The sequence below is a fragment of the Peromyscus leucopus genome, chromosome 3 (assembly GCF_004664715.2).
Source record: "Peromyscus leucopus breed LL Stock chromosome 3, UCI_PerLeu_2.1, whole genome shotgun sequence".
Taxonomy (NCBI): Eukaryota; Metazoa; Chordata; class Mammalia; order Rodentia; family Cricetidae; genus Peromyscus; species Peromyscus leucopus.
Window position 1 is genome coordinate 76533380 of NC_051065.1, and position 10413 is coordinate 76543792.

The 10413-nt window shown below is 39.0% G+C and overlaps 1 pseudogene; it reads left to right on the forward strand.

The window, feature by feature from the left end:
- The first annotated feature begins 294 nt into the window (after window positions 1–294).
- On the forward strand, window positions 295–1189 carry LOC114710943 (annotated as a pseudogene).
- Window positions 1190–10413: the final 9224 nt, after the last annotated feature.

Here is a 10413-nt window from a genome sequence, read left to right on the forward strand (position 1 = left end):
AATGTCTCAATGAAATCAAGGAAAAAGAACATAATAAGAATAAACACCCCCGATGATGCCCAAGAAAACACAAACATGAGGCTGATGGAAATGATGAAGACAATCCAGGGCTTGAGAATGGAATTCAACAAATAGATAGAAACATTGAGAAATACTCAAACTGAAATGAAGATGGAATTGAAAAACTCAATAATCCAGCTTGAAAACTCAAAGGAAGTCTTCATAAGCAGAAGATAGACTTTCAGGACTTAAAGATAAAGTAGGAGATCTTAATTAAATAAGCAAAGAAGCTCTCTCCTCCAGCAGAGCAAGATGCCCAAGGGAAAGAAGGCCAAGGAGAAGAAGGTGGTCATTCCCCCCTCCCCCCCGCCCCCAGGGTCATGAAGAAACGGGAGGCCAAAAAGATGGTGAATCCTTTGTTTGAGAAAAGGCCTAAGAATTTCGGCATTGGGCAGGACATTCAGCCCAAAAGAGATCTCACACGCTTCATCAAATGACCCTGCTACATTAGGCTGCAGCGGCAAAGAGCCATCCTCTACAAGCGGCTCAAAGTACCTCCTGTCATTAACCAGTTCACACAGGCCCTGGACCGGCAAACAGCTACCCAGCTGCTTAAGCTTGCTCACAAGTACAGGCCAGAGACAAAGCAGGAGAAGAAGCAAAGGCTGTTGGCCTGTGCTAAGAAGAACGCTGTTGGCAAAGGGTGACCCAACTAAAGGACCACCTGTCCTTCGGGGTGGGGGGTGTCAATACAGTCTCCTTGGCGGAGAACAAGAAAGCTCAGCTGGTGGTGATTGCCCACGATGTAGACCCCATTGAGCTGGTGGTCTTCCTGCCTGCCCTGTGTTGAAAGATGGGAATCCCCTACTGCATTATCAAGGGAAAGGCCAGGCTTGGAGCGGCTGGTCCACAGGAAGACATGCACCACTGTTGCCTTCACAGAGGTTAACTCGGAAGACAGGGGTGCTCTGGCTAAGCTGATGGAAGCTATTAGGACCAATTACAATGACAGATACAGTGAGATCCACTGCCACTGGGGAGGCAATGTCCTGAGTCCTAAATCTGTGGATTTGATTGCTAAGCTGGAAAAGGCAAAGGCCAAAGAACTCGCCACTAAATTGGGTTAAATGTACACTGCTAAGTTTTCTGTACATAAATATAACTACAAACTTATCTTCCAAAAAAATAAGCAAGGAATACAATTTAAAAAATAGGAAAGGAACATACAAAAAAAATGTAGGACACCATGAGAAGACCAGGCCTTCAAATTATAGGAATAGATGAGGGAAAAGAATCTCAAGTCAATGGCATAGGCCAGATCTTCAAAACGATCATAGAAAAAAACTTCCCCAAGCTAAGACACACACACACACACAGAACACCAAATAGACAAGATCAGAAAATTTCCACAGTATATCAGAGTTAATACACTGAGAATACAGAACAAAGAAAGCGTATTGAAAACTGCAAGAGGGAAAATACAAGTTACATACACAGGAATACCCCTCAGAATAACAGCAGATTTCTCAGTGGAAAGGATGAAAGCCAGAAGAGCCTTGAGCAATGCATCCCAATATTAAAGAATTATGATGACCAACATAGCTTAATATACTCTGCAAAAATATCCACCATAATTGAGGGAGAAAGAAAAACTTACCACAACATAAACAAACCCAAAATTTTCACATTCAATAAATTAAACATAAAAAAATTAAACCTAAAGAAATATTTTTGACTGGAGAGGAATGAACATAGCCAGACTGTGGAAAGAAATATGAAGCTAGCTCTAATACCGGACATGAGAAACCTTCTTTTAAGTTGTTAGTCAGAGTTGCCCACGACACTCAAAAAATGTTATAGGGTATTGCTATTGTCCTTGGTTGTCCCCAAGAAGTGATAATTCTCAGTTGCTGAAGACATCATGCACTTCAAACTGCAAGGCCCTGAGGCTACTGAGCTGGAACTGATCTGTGTGTTTCCTCTCAGAGGAAGTCTCACCAATGTAACTGTCAATACATGACCTGAACAAGGACAATAATAATACACATGGTAAAGTGGATGGGGAAAGACCAAGATGCCTCAACCTTTTTCCCACAAAGAACTACTTGCAACTAAGGAATGCTGATAGCAAGAGACAGTCTTCCCCAGGGAAGAGCATACCAATTCATTATACAATACCAAGTGGTCAGCCCTGAAAACATACCTACAAATGACATCATAAAGACTGACATATTTAGGGATATATATATATATATATATATATATATATATATATATATATATATGTAATTAGTAAGAAGAGAGGCCAGGAATTTGAATTAGAGTAAGGAAGGATATATATGAAGGTTTTCATGGAGAAAAGGGAAGGAGGAAATGATGTAGTTATATTATTATCTCAAAATTATTTTTGAAAGAAATAATTTTGAACTTGCAAAAGTTCAAGTTCAATCCCATCTTCACCAAGGTGGGTCTAATCAGTTTAATAGATAAGCACATCATCATCTATTCCACTTAGTTGAAATGCTTCATTTCACTGTACAACACCTTGTACTGCAGTGACACAAAGCTTGGGAACATCATTTCCCTGCATTCCCTACTGTGAGAATCTGGGTAATTAACTTTGGTGAGAGAATTCCCACGAGATTTGAAAGGTGTATGTGTGTGTGTCAGGGGGTGGGGTGGGTGGGCGTGGCACTGGACACTTCTTTGGGAATTATAACTGGCACTGGGCCTGATTGAAGGCAGAAAGGTTAGGGGTGGATTACATTCTTACGTCTTTGAGGGAATTTACTACCAGCCTCCCTGAAACCACAGCCACCATCACAACCACAAAAAGCATCAGCCAGACCAAACATGCCTTTGCTGTTCAAGACTCGGAACAATGCCTGAGTCATCCAACTTTCAGGAATGGGAGGCAGGTTGCATAGTTTAGGCAAGACACACCTCTCTGCACATTTCCAGGGAATAACAACAAGTAGGAGATTCTCAGAGGTTAAAAGCAGTGACCAGAGAAAACAGAGAACGGATTTGTTCACATAAAGCACTCTGGGGCTAACCAACAGCATTCTTCTGTGCTGTGCATGTGTACGTGCTGGAGTGTGAGCAGGACTCAATGTACTTGCACTATCCCTCTGAATATGGGTGTGTGTATGGAAGGAGGGGAAGGCAATTTAATTTCACATTCTTAGACCAAAGAAAGCCATGTCTAGGCCAAGAAGAAATATTTATGCATACCCAGAGATGCTGGAGCTTGCGCTGCTTACAATGATCGATTCATTCTTTGGAAATTAACCTTTGTGTGTATGGAGGAGAGCTGAGTGTGGGTTTTTTATGAAATGAGGAATAGGGAAAAAAACGTGTATCTGGTGAACATAAAGGTAAGCTGTGATAATAACAATGCTATTTATTGTCCAGCTCTTATTTAATTTCATTGGCATGTAGGAGAATGATAATTACCAATTTCTCATGAATGCTACTGACTTCTAGAGCATTACCAAAGGGACAAGTGTCATTTCTGTGCTGAGACAGTAAAGTGCCTGTGAACTCTGCACAGACTTCCTCTCTTCTTTTTCACCTCGATGGCATAGTTGAAAGATGGTGGCAATTGTGAAGTGAATTATGCTCGGAGGCTTGTTGCCTAGGACTTATAATCCTCCTGCATCAGGATGTGAAAAGACCAAGATACAAACTTTAAAAAATACTACTCTTGTGGTATTAGAGGGACGTTTGTCCACTTCCATTAGACTTTGGTCCTAGCTGGAGAGAGTGTGAGGGGAAACAGGACCGAGGAGAGCAAGGAGCCTTTTGGGGCTAAGGAAGAATCAAAGCAACCATATGAGCTGTTTATATACCAACAGGGTGTTGAGTCCAAAGGTAGTTCAGAGATTAGAAAACCAGCCAAATCAATGGACTTACTTGCTTGCTCTCTCTAGCTTATCCAGTTTGCTTTCTTACATTCTCCAGGACCATTTGCCCAGAGATGGCACCATCCACAATGGGCTGGGACCTTTCCCATCAATTATGAATCAAGGATACAACCCACAGGCTTACGACAGGCCAATCTGATAGAGGCATTTTCTAATTGAGACACCTCTTCTCAGAAGACTCAAGTTTATGTTAAGTTTACAAAAGCTGACCAACACACTGTGCAAGGACAGGAGTTCAGAATCCCTCTACACCATATAAATGCTAAGTGGGCACGGTGTCCCACATGTATTTCCAGCACATGGGAGGTGAAGACAGAAGATAATTGGAGAAAGCTGGCTACCAAGAATATCAAAGTTGGTGAGCTCTGGTTCAAGTGAGAGACCTTCCATTAAGATGTAAGGTGGAAAGCAACCAAGGAAGACACCCAACATCAATCTCTGATCGTTGAATCATGTGTGTGTATATGCATGTACATAATTACCTCCCACAAGAACATCATGCATACCATAATCACAGACATGTGAAAAAAGAAAAATAGATGTTTCTAATGTTTTTAATCAAGATGAAAAAGAAGAAAAGAAAAAGTTCATAGGATAATAATAATTTATATGGTGTAGAGGGATTCTGAACTCCTGTCCTTGCACAGTGTATTGGTCAGTTTTTGTAAACTCAACATAATTGAGTCATCTAGCTGTCTCAGTACAACATTGTAAATGAGAAATTTTGTAACTAAGAAGCAGCTTTTACAAATTAGAACAAGGACAGGTGATATGGCTTAGTGGGTAAAGGTGCTTGCCACTAAGCCTGATCCCCTGGACCCACATGGTAAAAAGAGAGATTTAATTCTCAAAAGTTGTACTCTGACCTCCATAAGCCCACTATGACACCCATACCCCACCCCACAAATAAACACATAAACACATAAATGCAATACAAATTTCTTTAAAATTTTTTTTTTCATTTATTTTGCTGTGTATTCTGGTGTGCATATGGAGGTCAAAGGACAACTTGCAGGACTCCACTCTCTCCTTTTACTGTGTGAATTCCAGGGATTGAACTCAGATCACCAGGCTTGGTCACAAGCCTCTTTACCCACTGAGCCTCCTTGCTGGTCCACCCAAAGTTTCTTTTGAAAAGGTTTAATTATGCCTTTAAAAACAGCTAGAATAGGCACTGACATATTTCATACTTATTTTAGTGTATTAAAAATAGATAAATTCCCTATAAAATATAATTTACAAAAGTAAATTCAGAGTAGTAAATATGAATATACTTACAACTACTAAGTAAATTCAATCACTACTTAAAAACCAACACACCAGCACAAATGGAGAATCAAAATATGAGCAAATGAACCCATAAGTTTCCCTCTAGACAGTTTTGTGAACACACTTTAACAAATAAGGAAGGAATGACCATTCTAATCTTAACAGGTCTCAGGGACAGAAATGAAGGGCGATTATACAAAGCTTTCAAGTTTTATAAAAAATATGTACCAACTTCACATTCAGAATTTATTTATTCCTATGATGCAAGCTTGATTCAATATTAAAGAGAATTGTTAAGAAAACTTCTGCAACAAAAGACAAAACCGTCTACTAGCTTCACTGATGTAGAAGACGACATTTAGACAAACATATGAAATATCTACAGCAAATGTTATAAGCCTCACAATAAGTAGATAATGAAGACACATATATTGATGTCATACAATTTCATATCAAATATAGCAAGCAATTAAGTCATTTAATTTGTTTAGGTCTTTATTAGGGCCTAGGGAGGGAGGATGTCTACAAGGACAAACATAATCTCACTTAAAATTCCTGTGCAGAAACTAAAGGAAGTCTGCAGTACAAGGCATTGGACAGGGAGGCACCAGACATTTCTAAAATAACACAGGCTATTGTCGTTGTTCTTAGCTATCCACTCTACGTACATGGTAAGAACCTAATGATGACATCACACACTTTGGCTGTAGGACATAGAAAAATCAATCTCAAACTCACCGGAAAACTTCCTCCTTGGTGGCTAGCTTTTTTTTTTTTTTTGGTTTTTTCGAGACAGGGTTTCTCTGTGTAGCTTTGCGCCTTTCCTGGAGCTCACTTGGTAGCCCAGGCTGGCCTCGAACTCACAGAGATCCGCCTGGCTCTGCCTCCCGAGTGCTGGGATTAAAGGCGTGCGCCACCACGCCCGGCGACTAGCTTTTATAGTATAGTGCCATAGTGTGTTATACAGGCTGCTGGGGGAGAAGAGATATCAATGTTCCCACCCAGTACTAGATCTTGCAGGACACAATACCAATGTGACAGACAAGATATGCCTACTGGTGCGATAGTGGTGCAACTATTATGGAGTACCTAACAGTTTTCTGATTGGATTTGATGTCTGTTACATAGGAAAGAATTTCATGACAGGTACCGAAATGTTGACAAAAATAAATAACCACAGGGCTGGGGAACCAGAGGCTTTAAGGTAGAACCCGATATTGTTGTTGATTTTTTGTTTTGTTTTGTTTGGCTAAATAATTATTTTGTCAAAATGCTTTCTAAATATGTGATATCTCTATCTGTCTGTCTGTCTGTCTGTCTGTCTGTCTGTCTGCCTGCCTGCCTGCCTATGTATCAAGAAAGAGAGCGACCTGGGCTATTTAACAGATGGTGTGCTCAGACCTAAACAGAGCATCCTATTATCCCCATCCCCCAATACCTCAGAAGAGTCTCATAGAATAGGAGGTGAAAGGAATGTCAGAGCGGGAGGATGGAAACAAACTAAATAATGTTGCCTTCTGGACAAGGCATGGTTAATGCACTCACGAACTTACTGTAGCTATGGTTGTCTGTATAAGATGTGCCTGACAGGAAGCCTGCCAAACTTCCAGCATAGATGGTAGATGGGGAGGAGCTTCTCAGGTCTCACTTCTTCCTGAAGAGCTATCAGCAGGTGATGGTTGCTGAAGAAGGAAGATCATTCCTGTTGGAGGGTGAGGCCAGTGGTAGGATGGTCCAGTGTCTGTGCACATCTGGGCAGCACTAACTGAACACAACGGGCTATCAAAAACAAACAAACATGAAGTTGAGAGAAGGACTCTGATGTTATTAGGGAGAGGTGGAACAGGGAAACAGGGAGCAGATAAAACCATATATCATTGAATACAGGCATGAGGTTTCAAAAATAAAGAAAAAACTGAAAGTCTCACTCTTCAATCAGCCGGGCGGTGGTGGCGCACGCCTTTAATCCCAGCACTCGGGAGGCAGAGCCAGGCGGATCTCTGTGAGTTCGAGGCCAGCCTGGACTACCAAGTGAGTTCCAGGAAAAGGCGCAAAGCTACACAGAGAAACCCTGTCTCGAAAAACCAAAAAAAAAAAAAAAAAAAAAAAACAATCAGGAAGCAAGTGAGGATGTTGTCACCACTTGTACTCATTCTACTGAAGTGTTATCAACAAAATAGGAAAAAATTAAATATACAAATATATGAATAATAAGAGAGCTTAAGAGTGAACAATGCTCTTCATTCCTAGATGCCATAAATAGTTGCATATGAAGTCAATGATAACTGACAATCAAACTATTAGAATGTATGAAAGTATAGCAAGGTTTCCAGATACCAAACCAGTAACAAATCATTTTCAGGACTAAGTTAGCACTGAGGTTTGAAAACAAGATTCCACTTATAATATCTAAAAATATAAACTGCTTAGGACACTGAAGATAATCATACATAATACACACACACACACACACACACACACACACACACACGAATTAAAGAGGATTTGAGCAAATGAGGAATTAGACATGAGTTATGAATAAGAAGCAAATTCATAAAATCAACCTATCAGTTGAATGTAAATTTTAAATGAAATTTCTTAAATTAGGTATGAAGCTCAGCTTAGTGAGCATGAGGCCCTGGATTTAATAACCAGCATCACATAAACTGGATATGGTAATGTACACTTGTAATCCCAGCACCTGTGATGTACAGGTGTGTGTAGGGGGCATCAGGAATTCAAGTTATGCTCAGCTACAAAGCAAGTTTGAGGCCAGGCTGGGCAACTTGTGGCCCAGTCTAAACAATATTCTCGTAAAACTTGACAATATTTAATTATGAAAGCCAAATATCAAAATGGCCTAGACAGCATTCAACAGTGAATAGCAGTCAAGATCTGTCCTGTCAACATTACTCATGAAGCCACTAAATAAGACAACCTAAAATGGATGTAGGAAAATCCAATGATACATTAGAAATGACATTTCAAATTGTGTGGAGAGGATGAGCTGCTATAATATGTAATGATTAATTTTCATTTACAAAATTAAATTGCTGCCTTATACTTTACCAACTAGATTAAGACAAACACATCTGGGAAACCAAACTGTAAAAACTTCTGAAAAAAAAAACAAACAAAAGATTTTGTTAATCAGTTCCAGATAGATGAAGATTTCTTAGACCAGATGTTGGGAAGCACAAAATCAAAAGACTGGTAAGTTTGACTATATTTAAAAAAAATCTTTAATAAATGAAAAGCTCTAAATTCAATATAAAAATGGGGGCATTTGGAATACCTACAATACAAAAGAGCTAAGATTACCATATATTAATAAAGAGCGAACAGCCTAACAGTGAAGTTGCAAGTAAAAGAGAAAACAGTGCAGAGATTAACAAACACAAATGTGATCAAAAGTTAATAAATGTATAAAAAACTCAAACACATGGAAAAGCTGTCAACATGTATTAATCATGGTAGACTACACCGTGATGAAGTTACAAATTAACCCAGAAATTTCAGAATCTCAGTTGTGTAACACAATAGTTTATTTCTTGGTTGGCCTAGACTCATGAGAATTGACATGAGTGTCCACTGCACAGTCGTTAAAGGATCCGTGCCCCTTGGTCTAGTTGTTGTACACAGGACTGGAGTGCATGTGTACAAGGAATGTCTGCAGGAGGAGAGCGTTGATGGAAAAGCCCTATATACTATTCTCCTGTTACAAAGCTTTAACTTGTAGAGCTTTAATATATATCATATATAGATAACATGGATAGCAGGTAGCTGTAACATGCATAGACATGACAGATTTCATTTAAAACCATTACTTGAGGGAGCAGAGATGGAACATTGTTGAACATTAGTCAGAAAACTATCCAGTTTCCTTTGTTCTGCTGTAGGTAATAATGTCTTGAAATACTCTTTCAAATTCAAAAATTAATAACACATATGGTATAATGGCTCTTGATAATAATTTATCAAGAGTAAATTAGAACTTGTCACAGATACCCAAAATGGCCAATCATGACAAACCGGTTGAGATATGTTTATTAGATGAGATAATATGTGTGATGGAGTGACTACAAGTGCCTGCACTCCACCAGTGTTAGCTGTCATAACTACTATTTCTGTTGCTAGTATTTATAGTTGTACAAAAGAGTAGCTGTACAAACTAGGTTAGTACATGAGACACCAAGTAGAAGTATCATTAAGTAGAAAAAGCAGACTAATTAGAATGTATACTTGATAGAAACAACACAAAATGCAAGAATATCTACTAATAATTATTTTAAAATAACTTGGAGAAAATTCTTACTGTGACTCGATTAATCATTTGTTTATTGAAAATGAAGCTATGTTGTCACTATATATTCATATATTGCTAGATTATTTTTAATTTCTGGTTTCTGTTAGGAGTAAGTATAGATATTTTAAAAAATTGAGATAGTATACTTGTGAGAGCTGATTTTTAAAGTTGAAGAGAATCTCCTGAAATAATTCACAATCCCTGAAATAAATGACCTGTAAGAATAAAACTAACTTACTAGTAGCCTGTCCACCAGCTATGTAGTCGACAATAGCATCATCCTCACTACACACTTGTGGTGGCCTGGTTCTCTAGCTTGCTGAAGGACACATCTAGAAAAGCATGGGCAGAACCCACAATTATTGTAATTTTCATGTTTATCACTCTTTTAACCCACTGATCAAAGTCAGGAAGGAAATGACTCATCTGTATTGTGTCCCTTCATCTTTCCACTGAGTGAGTCTGATAAGTATCCTCATGAGATGACCCTACCATGAGCTAAGAATGCAGGATCACAACTTAGGCCATAGTAGACCTATAGCAAGTAAGAGGGAAGATGGGTTTCTTTCCTCAATTTGCTGGTTTTCCAACACTGTTTATGCTATGAGCAATGAATATGTGTTGTCAGGGTGATTAAGACAGACTGTTTGTTTCTAACAGAGATGTATTTTATTTCCTCTAATAATCACGATCACACTAGGCTACCAGGAGCTGTGTCTTTGCCTTCACTGTCTATATTTTTTTCACTTAAGAATCTATTAGATATTTTCTGATGTGTCATTTATTCCACTTACTTGTTTGCATATTCAGGGAGCACAGTATTAGACATGGCTATAGGCAGACTTTTCTTTCCCACTCGCCAGTTCCCAAATAACCAACATGGAGACTTAACGTTAATTATAAATGATTGGT